Raw genomic sequence first — 13,163 nt, 5'->3', positions numbered from 1 at the left:
ATGACAGTGCTGCGTAGTCTCTTTTATAACAGCCTAAACTTTCTACACCCCGCAAATGTAGAAGAAGTTCATTTCAAAATAAACGAAAATACTCAAAAAATTGATGTGGCGCTGGAAGAAACACCCTTTATAGCATGTCAGCCATAGCCAATGGGAGGGATCGTTTATATTTGATGAGACATGGCAGGGTAGGTTGTTGGGATTTTAATTTCATATCCAGGGATCTTTAGTTCGCAGATCTACCCATTTTGACAAAAAAGTATGGTCATTAAGATTATACCTACACATTGGAAGTGCTTTGCTATTAAAACCTAGTCCACATTTTGAACGGCGCAGAGCAATCCCTTTAGCTAATGCTCACAGTGGCTCCATCTTCTCCTCCTGCAGTCATTCATTTCATCCTCCTCTCGGTAACCCTTCTCTCAGTTTCCTGTCTACCCTTACCACTTGAATCGACATCCAAAGCAAAAACCCCTCGTCTTGCCAATTAAGAAAGACCCAGAAACCAATGTGTTCTACACCACAATTGGCCTAGGAACTCCCCAACACAACACAGATCTCGCCATTGATCTTGGCGGAGAGAACCTCTGGCACGACTGCAGCACAAAACGCTACAACTCTTCCTCCAAGTGTATAGTTGTCTGAGTCAAAGAAATGCCCCTAAAACGCTTCATGCATTGCCACTGGCTGCATTGGCCCTTATAAACCAGGTTGTGCAATCAACGATTGTGTTATGACAATGAGCAACCCATTAGGTCAATTCAGAACCAGCAATTCAATGGTCGAGGACGTGATATCCTTGCCTCCCACATACGTACCTGGCTTTCTTGCTGGCTGCGTTGATCTGGATGTTGACATCTCTGACCGTGCTTTGCAAGGTTTACCCAAAAGAACCATAGGGATCGTAGGCTTTTCACGGTCAAAACTTTCATTTCCATCACAACTTGTTTTGGCTAATAAGCTTCCTCCCATCTTCTTTCTCTGCTTCCCTTCAAATAACTTGAAAGGATTTGGTAAGATCTTCATTGGAGCTGCTGCTGGTGGCCATTCTCAACTTGAATCCAAGTTTCTCCAAAACATCGCCCTTGTTGTCAACCCCGTTGCCACTACTGCTGTGTCTATAGAGGTGCGCCCTCTATCGAATACTTCATTGATGTGAGATCAATAAAGATCGATGGCCATGTTGTCAACTTAAACCCTTCTCTGCTGTCCATTGACAAGAATGGAAATGGGGGTACGAAAATCAGCACTGTGACTCCATGGACTGAATTGCATAGTTTTCTCTACAAACCTTTTGTGCAAGATTTTGTGAAGAAGGCAGCAGGAAGGAGAATGAAGAGAGTGGCATCAGAGGCACCGTTTGATGCATGCTTCGATTCAAGCACCATTGAGAATTCTGTCACTGGTCTGGTTGTGCCAGTCATTGACCTGGTGCTAGCTGGGGGAGTGGAGTGGAGTATTCATGGAGCCAATTCCATGGTGATGGCAGGCAAAAATGTTGCGTGTCTTGCATTTGTAAATGGAGGGATGAAAGCAAAACTGTCTTCTGTTGAAACATCTATTATTGAGGGGCATCAGTTAGAGGACAATCTTTTGGTGATTGATGAGGCTTCGTCAAGATTAAGCTTTAGCTCCTCTCTTTTACTTCGAAACGTAACGTGCTCCCATGTTTAAATCGTGTTCTACAACATTAAAAGCACAGGAGTTATCTATCACTCATTGTCTGTCTTTTACGTCGTACTGTACATCTTTGTATACTAATAAAGGCTCGTGGTTTTTGTCTGTTACCTCAATTATTCTTTGAAGTTAAAGGTTATCTTTCAATTTACAAAACGTTTACTTGTGAACAATTTTAATTATAATATGACCTACAAATTTTAAAAATATTAATTTGTTATATTAAAGTTTCCACATAACAACAATTGTTTAAAATGTTATACTCCAAATACATAATGTCCTTGGAATAATGCTATTTACATTATTGATATCAATTTAATATTGATATAAATTTTTAGGATGTTAATTAATTAGACCAATTAATGTATTTTATAAATAAAAAATGTATAAGTGAATTTAATTTTATTTTAGATTTAATTAACCTTTTTTCTCATTTTCTTCCTCCCTTCCTCTTTCATATCAACTTCAAGTTCACATTCATCATCTTCCCTAATATCATATGTACAACTATTTTTATTGCTATCACTCTTAGAGAAAAAATATTTGAACATATTTATTATTTGAAGTTATACAATATATAAGTAAACTTGACCATTGAGTATGACAATATTCACCACATAAACCTTTGTTATCATACAACCATTTCAATCTTCCTTAACATAAAACTTTAACCTATTGAATACTACATCTCTTCAACATTAACATAATTCATCTTCTCAAAATTGACAAAATCTCAAAGTAGTTCTATTTATCCGAATCACATGACAAAATAATACTTTTTTTTCATATATTTGAGTGATCCATTATTTATAAAATTTTCACCATGATAAAACATCACTTCGAAATATATATCTCAAGTTATATATATATATATATATATATATAACCATATAAAATATGAAAATGTCCAAAGAATATAAAACATATACCATAAATACACCAAAAGATCGATTTAAATGGAGACCACAACTTTAACACTCTCACGTAACGGTGGATCACCATTGTCAACTAATTCTATAAACAATAGTGACTGAATCACATTACATAAAAATTACAAAAAAAAAAACATAACATTGAAAGACAAAATACATTAAAAAAATACTAACCTAAACCCAACAATCATGGGAATAGCATAAAAGTGACAAAAATTCAAAATCTACACACATTAATATATATTGAAGACATATGCACCTTCCACCAGCAATCCAACTCAGTTCGTTGTTAATAAAAACTTGCACTTCGTTGTTAATAAAAACTTGATTTTTTACTTTCACTTTGCACATAATCCCATAGAAAGCCCTTATTCTAAATCCGTTTTTAATTTTCTTATCAGTCCAAATTTTCAAATCACAAAATCCTGATGTTACATGTACATAAATTATCACGAAATCATGCCTAAACAATTACTATTAACGATTTAAACAGTATAAAAAAAATTGATTGATGCATGTTAACGAATTTAGAAGCAAAATTAAAACAATTAAAAATAAAGCCAAATTAAGACACTTTCTCTGAAAGGACTTCGTGTAATTAAACATTTATTTTGTTTAGTAAAAGTTCCACTTCATTTTTCATCAACTGAAATTTTTGTATTTTCTTTTTATTAAACTGCAGAAACTAGTTCCTCAGTAGAGAACTATGAGTGTAACAATAAAGTATCCAGATTGTGCAGAAGTGACTGCAGAGAGAATTGATTGGAGGACGGAAGGTGGTAAAGAACCATTATATGAAATGTGGCAGCATTCATGATATTAATAATTTCTTCCACTTCACTGGCCCAATGCGTCATCATTGTTGCAACTTTGTTTCTCAGCCAATCGTGTAACTTCATGCTTTTTGTAACAAAGAAGAAAAGAAAAGAATTGAATTTATGTGAACCACATCTTCTTTTCTTTGCCCTACACAATGGATTCATGATATCCTTTCGTAAGTGTCCAAATTCCATAATCAGAGATGCCCTTTTTATCAAAGGGGTAGAATACGAATCCAATCACTATATTTTCCTCCATTTTGCAATTTAACAAAATTCTTTAAGCACACGATAATAACCAATATTCCCATTCCAATGTCAAAAATACAGTGGCGCAAAAGTGCCATCAAATCATAAGATCATAATATCTCTCAACACCATCTTTTAAATAATACAACCAATAGTGCAGGATAAACAAAGAAAAAGGAAAAAACTATCCAAAAATCAAGTTCTTACAAAATTGAGAAGCTTCAGAAACTTAATTGGACAAGAAAACTTGGTAATTTAGAAGCTTCAGTTCAGAAACATAAATCAAACAGAAGGACTTAGTCCTTAGTACTACTAGAGCTAGATGTAGAAGATGGTCAATCTTCAGATGGATTCTGCAGGAATGGAACTACCGAACTTAAAATCGGAACACTTGGTATTTTTGGTGAGAAGTGAAGAACTAAATCCCACCATGGAAGTGGCCAAGTCAAACTGCACTATCACGTCTTCCAATTGATACCCTCCGATCACAATGGAATTTCTCGGGTTCACACCTCCATCCAAGAACCCTAAACACGACACCTCATCGCTCACTCTCACCATGGAGTTCCTCCCATGTACGCTCCACTTCACCATCTCACTCTGCAGAACCAGTTCAATGACCGGCACAGAAGACCCCACTTGCGAGGAACCGAAACAGAGCTCAAAGGGTGCCACGGAGGCCACTCTGGTCATGTTCATGGACAGGGCAGCGTCCAAAAAAGCTTCCTTGAAAGAGTTGTAAATGGAACTCTGCATGGTGGTGTAGGGCACAATTGAGCTTATAAGAGTCAAAGCCCCTCCTCCACCACCCTCTTGCTCGTTGAACTCCGAGGCGTCCAAGGACAACCTTTTCCCGTTGATTTTGACGGAGCTGACGTTGATGAAGTAGTCGAGGGAGGGGAAACCGGTGACGAGGGGTGTGAAGGTTAGAGACTTGAGAATCTCGGATTCGTAAGCGACGTTCCCCAAGAGAAGAACACCTTTGGAGGAGGAGAGGCAGAGAGTGAGTTTTCGCTGCGTGCTGAAGTTGTCGAAAACCTGGGAGGGAAGCGAACTGCGGGACCTAGCGAGGCCAACCATGCCTCTGGCACCCGTGGCGAGGCCATGCAAGAGGGAGTTAGGGGAACACGTGAAGCGACTCTGGTGCTCGTGGATGGTTTTGGATTCCGCAGATTGAAGGGCGATGAGGTCCTCCACGAGTTCTCCTTCGGTGGCGATGGTTCCGGTGATGCTGTTCTCCGGAAAGACTTGGCAAGGTTGGTAGTGGTGCTGGTCGACGGGGCCGGAGAGAAAGGAGTTGGGGGATTTGTGGGTTTTGGCTGCGAAGCATTGGAGGGAGCGGTGAGGGGTGGTGAGGGAAGAAGACGAAGGGGTGTTTCGGGAGGCACAGTGGAGCCAGAGGAAAGAACCTCCCAAATCAAGGACCAGTTTGGTGGGAACAAGAGGAGTGCCGTAGGAGAGGGTTGTTAGGTATTGGTGGGTAGCAGCGTCTTTTGTGACAGGGATTGTGAAGGAAACTGGGGAGTGAGCGTTGGAGAGTGAAAAGAGGAAGAGGAAGGAGATGATGATGATGGGAAGAAGAGAAGCCATTGAAGAAGAAGAGGCCATGGAAGAAGAAGAAAGAGAATGAATTATGGTTTGGTTAAACATTGTTGTGGCTGTGTCCTTATCTTCTATCTCGTCTGTGTGGGCATGGACACGTCACCTTTCTTTTTTGTGGTGGGCCTCTCTCCCTTAGAGTAAAGTTATTACTATTTTGTTTGGAAACACCTGCCATTATTGGTGCTTGCGTAAGCTGCATCAACATTGCATACAATAAATAAATATGTAAATAAAACCACAAGTCTCATAGGATTTCTTTTTCTTTTTTATCTTATAACAGTATTACAGTAATTTTCTTTTATTTTTATTTTTTAATTTCAATTGTGAGTTATTAGTATGTTTCTGCCACCCAGTATTCCTCTAAACAAACATATTTTTACAATTCTTGAAATTCAATTTACTCTCAAAAATAAACTGTAACCATCAAAATTTTTAAACATATGGCTGTATAAAAAAAATTAGCTCACATGCTTATGTTCACAATCCGACTATTTCTCAATTGCTAAATATCATATTGAGTAAATTCAAGAGAATGTGTATATGATATAATATAGCGTGGTGATATAATCTTTTAAAACATGGAAGATTTCTGTAACATTTGTAAAAATCTAGAATGTTACAAATATAAAATTTAGTGCGTGCTTTATTTTGTTTAAAATGTCAATTTTTTTTTTTGAAAAATATTTTTAGAAGATGCTTATGTTGTTTAAAGAAAATTGAAGGATGAGTGTGATATAGTAACTCTGTGATTCATATTTAAAAATCATATACAACATGTATTTTTGTTATTTATTTGATAATTAACTACTGATTATTTATATTAATTATATAACAATTACAATTCCAAATTATTGCAAAGAGACTAAAATAATTGTTTGAGGGAGCATGTGCAAGACAAAAATTATTACAAGTTTACGAGGGTACCCAACTTTTCAACAATTTATCATGGAGGGTTAAGATGATTCTTTGACAAAATATCTACATGAAAAAATCTACATAATGATAACGAGGATACAAATTTAAAAATATACTGGTAGACGTGTTTTTTTCTAGATTATTGAATAGAATTAAATTTTTGTTTAAAGAAATTTAGAGTATTTTATGTTTCTTGATAAATTAAACAAGTTCCACGATTTATTAAGACTGTGATAATTTTGTTATTACAAAATATTACTTAACGAACTACGAAGAGAAATTTCTGGAAATATATCTAATTTGATACATTAAAATTATCATAATAAAAGAAATTTCTATATTAAAACAAAAATAGATATTTATGTAACTCAATTGATCTCTAGTAGTAAAATAATTCATATGAAAAAGGTGTATGATATTTTAGGTTAGAGATGTTAAATTTAGAATATAGACCGGATCATTTAAGACAATATTAATAAGTTATATTCAAGAGTATTGAAATTGACGATGAATCGAAAATTAAAAATTTCAAGTTTTTTTTATTTATTTTTAATGTCTATACACTTCAATCTTCTTCATATTTTAACTTGTTGTAAGTATGATTTATCTGTTTACCAACTATTCTTTAATTTTGTCAAAATAATTTATTTAATATACAACACTCATTCAATACACAATATTCAAAATCGAATCAAACTCATAAATGTTTATTTGTTTTATAAATATACAAACTTTTTATGTCGAATTTTATATAGTTTAAGTTTATCACTAGTAAAAAATCATGTACGAAGTCGAATATTTTAAACTTTTAACGGCGAATTCGCAAACGACGTCATATCAGAAGAAGTTAAATTGACGTCGAATTTTAAAAAATTCGACGTAATCGAATTATTCACGTTAACTTAACGTCGAATTTTATCAATATTCAATGTTAATCAATTTTTTTTTTTAATTAATTGTGATCATTTTTAACAACTCTGAGATTTGAAAAGCAGAAAAACAACAAATTTTAAGTTTTTAGTATTTTATAAAGCATGAACTTTGATCAACAACAAACAACAATAACAAACAACCAAACAACTCCAATCAAACAACAAAAAACAAGTTCAACCAAACAAGAACGAAAAACAAGTTCAACCAAACAACAACCATAAACAAGTTAAAAAAAAACAAACAAGTTCAACAAATAAGTTATTCAAAACGAAAACAAAATAAAGTGTTGTCACCCGTGAAAGAGAAAACAGAATACATCTATGAAGGACAAGAACACGAAAATAATTAACATGCATTTGTATCAAATGAAAGAAAGATTACCTGTGATGGTCGTCAAACTTCGTTCGAAAAAAGTTTGAGAAGAGAAGAGGGTCTCACGCGCTAAGATAAAATAAATGAATTTTCAATCTCCCGTTCAAATTTTTATTGAATTCACTAACCTTTTAAAGTCTAAGGCTAGGACATTCAAAGTTTTATATTTTTTTACGTCGAATTACAATTATAAACGACGTTTTTTACATTTATTTACAAAAGTGTGACCGATCATTTTTAACGTGGGTTATTTACTGGTTGGACGTTATACGTTGTTTTTGCACTAGTGTATACTAGTGCAACCTTAATATCTAGTTTTATATTTATTCAACAATAATAAATTTACGTGTCATGCATTAATTTTATACCTAAAAGAAATTCAAATTATGTAAGTAAAAGGCCTTGTGTGAAATGTTGAGCATAATTTTTTTGTGGGTAAAACAAAACAAAAGAAAATTCACATAACAATGACTTGAAAATTCTCTTCAAATATTTTTTAATAATGAACTTTTAATCTATAAAATTTATTTACTCTCTAAATGAAAATATGAATAATTAATTTTACCTTGTGTTATAATTAGATGTATAAAATTTTATTTTGAATTTATTGAAAGTTTACTTCGATTGTACTATTCTTCTTTGTTAAACATATTTGTATTAGTTTGATTTTCTTACTTGAGATATTCCAAAGATTATAAAATATTCTAAACTTAAGTTATTATGAAAAATACCTAACCGAAATGAATATTTTAAATAAATTTATTAAAATTCAGATTTTTAAACTTTTTATTTTATAATATTAATTGATTGATTATAATTTGTAAAGAAAAACTTTATATAGTTTGTGACACTCAATTTTAATCTCTCTATATAATTTTTTTTTCTGGAAAGAAAATATAAGTTTACATAAATTAACAAATGACTTTTTTTTTATTCAGTAGATGCCTTCGAATACTTCAGAGTTACTAAATATATATGTATATAATTAGTGCTCTTAAAATGGGTTGTAACTTGCAAGTCAACCCGACCCACTACGGATTTCAGCCGGGTTGGATTTGAAAAAAAAATATTTTTTTTTATGCAGGTTAGTTTTCAACTCAACTTACTTAGAATCCGGCTCACCCAGGTTAAACCCATGGTGAGTCGGATTGACTCATCAATCCACCTAATTTAATATAATTATTTATTATTTTGTGTTTCAATAGTATCAGATAACATTTTTTTTATTATATTGTAGATGAAGATAAAAAAAGATGTTTCGAGAGAGAAAAATATTATAGATTTATCTATTCAATACCCTAATATTATAAATGGACAAGTGATACAAAAATTATCAATATTCAAAACTTATTTATTCGCCTTTTGTGGCTGTTTTTTGATTACGCTTGAATTGTATAGTATATTTTTTTATTTTGAATTGTCTTTGGAGTTTAATATCATTTTAGAGTGAATTTTATTTAAATTTGAATTTTAAAAAAATTATAATTTTTTTGTTTTAAAAAAAATTATAATTAAGTGAGTCACTAAACCAACCCGTTGTGGGTCGGACTGGGTTTGAATTTTTTCAGCTTGTTAATAAGTGAGCGGGACTAAGTTGATTCACTAAGTGACCAACCTGTGGTGGACCGGATCTGGTCGAGCTGAGTTACCCATTTTCACAACTCTGTATATAATGTATTTAGTTTATACAAGAAACAAAAACCCTAAAAAATAGTTGCGATAATTTGCAAACTAGTGTTTTTAAAAGACTAATTATGTATGTATATATATTAATTGCTATCTTACTTATTTTATCAAACAATTTAATTATGTTAATCTAATGATAAATATTTAAAATAATTTAGTAAAGATGATAGGAGAAATTTACCTATATATGCACGTGAGCTTTATATGAGGCTTGTGCTTAATGAGAAATCCCTGTCCGTTATTCGATATTTGCGATACTTAAAGAAAAGTGAGTGTGTTTGGGTGAATATGATCCATACAAACGCATTAGAAGTTAACGTCTAAAACTTTTCTATTTACAAGCAGCCGCGTCCCAAACGCATTCTCTCCTCTTTCCTTCTTCCACAATTACTCCTCATCGATGAAAAAGATATATATTTTTCGTATATATAATTCTAAAAAAATAGATAACCAAAAAGGTTAATTATCATAAAATATCTACTTAATTATTCAAAGGAATGATGATAAATAAATATTCAGGTTAGTTTCTATATATCTTTTTATTGTTATTTATTTTCAACGGAACTTAATTACTGTAAAATATCTAATTTGTTGATTAATTATAGAAAACACAAGGTTGCAAAGTTTCGTGTATAAATCAATAGATCCTTCACTTCAGAAACTGTTGGGTGAATTGTCTGATCATATAGGAAAATATTGTGCAAATAAAGAGAACGAGTGAATTACATAAAATTAATAATTAAACATAATTATAACTTATATACAAATAGATAATTTATTAGAATTTATACTTAAAATTAATTTAGTTTTAAATATTCAAATTAATTTATTTTTAATTTAAATTAAAAAAACATTTTAAATGTATAATATTTTTTTAAAATGTTTATTTGAAATAACTTAAAAAATTGTATTTTCCTTTGTTTAAAATCTGTATTTCAAATATTAAAATTAAAAAATTACAAGTGTGACTTTACGATTATATTTTTAATAGTTTTTAAAAATTATTAAAATGATAATATTTATTAAAATTAAAATCTTTTAAAAAAATAATTTCAATATTTAAGTAAAATTTTTAATGCATAAATTATAAATTTTTTTTAACATGTATATATAAATTTAAGTGTTTTTAAATGAGTTTTTATTAAAAAAAATAGATTAATTTAATAATTACTAGTTTTTTTTTTATATTTTTCAACTAAATTCTAAAGTTTAATTTTATTTAATTGAATAATTTGATATTATATTGAGTGAATATAAAAAAAAGTTAAGTAAATCATGGAAAGAAGACTTATAAATTTATGACAAATTATACATAGACTCTTTCTTTTTGTCTATTCCTACTATACCCTTGTTTTTTTATTTATTTCTATCTCTCTTTTCTTATCACATTATATAACTTATAAACCTATTATTTTTACTCTCTATATATTAAGTGTTGATTACCTTTTTGGTGTCTATGAATATTTTTTCTAAACGGATTGTTTTAGGATTTTAGTCTAATACGGTATTAAGTTTCAAGTTTCATTAGTATTGAATTTTCGCAGTAAATACTTTTTAAACAAATTAACTTTTATATTGTTTTATATTAATCATAATACCTTATATAGTTAATTAATAAAATAATTTTATTCTTACGAGTTAATTATGTTTTAAGGTGTAACATCCCAAAATACAGTAATCACTATAATTTAGAATTAATTACAATTAACAGTTAAAACATGCAGTCTTACACTAATAATAACAATTCCAAAACGAACGCTGCTTAAGTACAAAGAGAAACCACCATACAACAGTATTTCAAATTTTAAAGACGAACGGTTTTACAAACTTTAACCGAACGTCCAAACATCTAAACAGAAACACTAAAGACTACAACTAAACGAGCGTTCTAGGGCTCGGCTTTAACCTCTACTTCGACCAGATTGGCGTCCTCCAAATTTTCTTCTTCCAGAGTTTCTTCAAGCAACACCTCTCCGTCTGCTCACATCCACACGGATGATCATTGCATAGACAAGACGGACGTACACAGACGAACGACAACACAAGGAGATAACACAGGGTAAGCTTATTGAATTTAATTCACAAGTAATTCATACAAATAGTACATTAACATTCATAAAATATCACAACACATATAATCAGCTCGAACTCTCATAAGACAGACCGTCCGGACTGTATGAATCTGTGTATCTACAGGCGTTCATGCACCCGGGGGATTAAATAGCTGGGTAATACCCATCAGCTGCCACCCGAGGTTAGCCCTATCAGTCCAAAGTACTCAAAAGGACTAGGACCTCCTGCCGTTCCCACACATGACCTACTCCCCTCTACTTGAGGACGAGCACTCACGGAACATCAGGATGAACAGTCATCAGCAGCTTTACCACAGTCATACTATACAACTTTCCATATTCAATACAAGAGTCGTTCCTCCACGGAACGCTCGTTCAAACTCCACATCCATAGATTCATCTAATATACTGTTCATTATCACTAACTTTCCAACGTAACATCATTTTCATACTCCAATTTAGTTTCATAAAAAGACGAGCGTTCAGCCCCCTTCATAATGAGGACGAACGTTACCATGATACAGAGAATGTCTCGTTTCTGAACGGAAGGGAACGAACGTCTTTCCAACGACGGACGTTATGACCACTTGAATCAGTTAAATGAACTGATTCTAGGACGCTTCAAATGATACTTAGAATAATTTAAGTTCAATAACTATAGATCGAATCCAAATGGATAAAGACACCGCAAGGCGTTTAGGTACTGATACCGAGTACGATTTAATAAAAGAGACTAACCACCAGTCAATGACCGAACGCGGTAATATGTATTTATCGAAGTTTTGGACGAACGTTACTGAAAATTTTGGACGAACGCTATTTCTACCCATTTAGTAATTAAGGATAAAGAACGAACGTTCGGTATAAGAGCGAGCACTACTTATAACTTACGCTTTTGGGATGAGCGTTCGGTATAAGAGCGAGCGCCACTTAGAACGTACGCTTTGGGTCGAGACCCATTGCTGATGCAAAATATTAATAGAAATAGAAATTTATAAGATAACAATAGGGAGGTGAAATATTCCAGAATGACTGAGTATAGAATTTATATTTTTCAAGCTTCTCAATTTCTCACATAACACTCAGAGCACCTACGTTTGGCCGAACGCTCAAACGCAAGACTAGTATAAGAGGGCGTTCGTCCTAAATAAGTATTCTTTCCAGATGAAAGAATTCTGCTTTTCAAGGGAATTATACAAATACCGAACGGTCAAGGACCGTTCGATAACGAACGTTCATTATCATAGCATTTCATATTCAAGATCTCAATTTCAGTAAACTCATTTTTCAGTATAAACTTTCATACATTTAACTACTCATATCGTAGCACATTTCATGAATTCCATATAACATTTCATCATCCAGATCATATACCAAAGATCAATTAACACAAATTTCATGCTTCACAACTCATATAATATCATACAGCACAACACATACACATGAATTAAACTTAATAAACTTCCCTTACCTGGTCCAGTAGTGAACGAACGTCCTAACGTGTAAATTCTGGATTCGCCCAACTACCACTTCTATCCTCTGATCACTCAACTCTTGCGAACTACAACCATTTACAGAACCAAAGTTTGATTCAGACAAGGAGAATGCAAGTAACCCTATTTGGTTTTGCATGAGACCTAATAATGGACAACTAAGGGACAAACTTACCAGATTCAAGACTTGAACTTGTTCGGGTTGATGGAAAGCTTAGGACGTCTGGATCTCTTCTACGGTCTCTGAAATTTGACCGGAGAAGAAGAAAGTGAGTTATGGTAGAGAGAAGATGGAGGTTCTAGAGAGAAGTTAGAGAATTTGGAAATCAAAAGTTTGGGGAAGAAGACGAAGCATGCATAAGAGTGGGAAGAGTGTTTTTCAGAAAATTAATTTCTCTCCCCACGTAGGACGAA

General features: G+C 32.6%; 2 pseudogenes; one reads left to right on the top strand and one right to left on the bottom strand.

Moving 5' to 3' along the window:
• The first annotated feature begins 31 nt into the window (after nucleotides 1–31).
• LOC124824701 (putative aspartic proteinase GIP2) lies at nucleotides 32–1,774 on the top strand (annotated as a pseudogene).
• Nucleotides 1,775–3,745: 1,971 nt separating this feature from the next.
• On the bottom strand, nucleotides 3,746–5,463 carry LOC124824726 (putative aspartic proteinase GIP2 pseudogene; annotated as a pseudogene).
• Between the last annotated feature and the right edge of the window lie 7,700 nt (nucleotides 5,464–13,163).

The sequence above is a fragment of the Vigna umbellata genome, chromosome 1 (assembly GCF_029865625.1).
Source record: "Vigna umbellata cultivar VRB3 chromosome 1, Vumbellata_1.0, whole genome shotgun sequence".
In the NCBI taxonomy this organism is placed as follows: Eukaryota; Viridiplantae; Streptophyta; class Magnoliopsida; order Fabales; family Fabaceae; genus Vigna; species Vigna umbellata.
The sequence above is the reverse complement of the archived record's forward strand: the minus strand, read 5'-3'. Positions and strand labels throughout refer to the sequence as shown.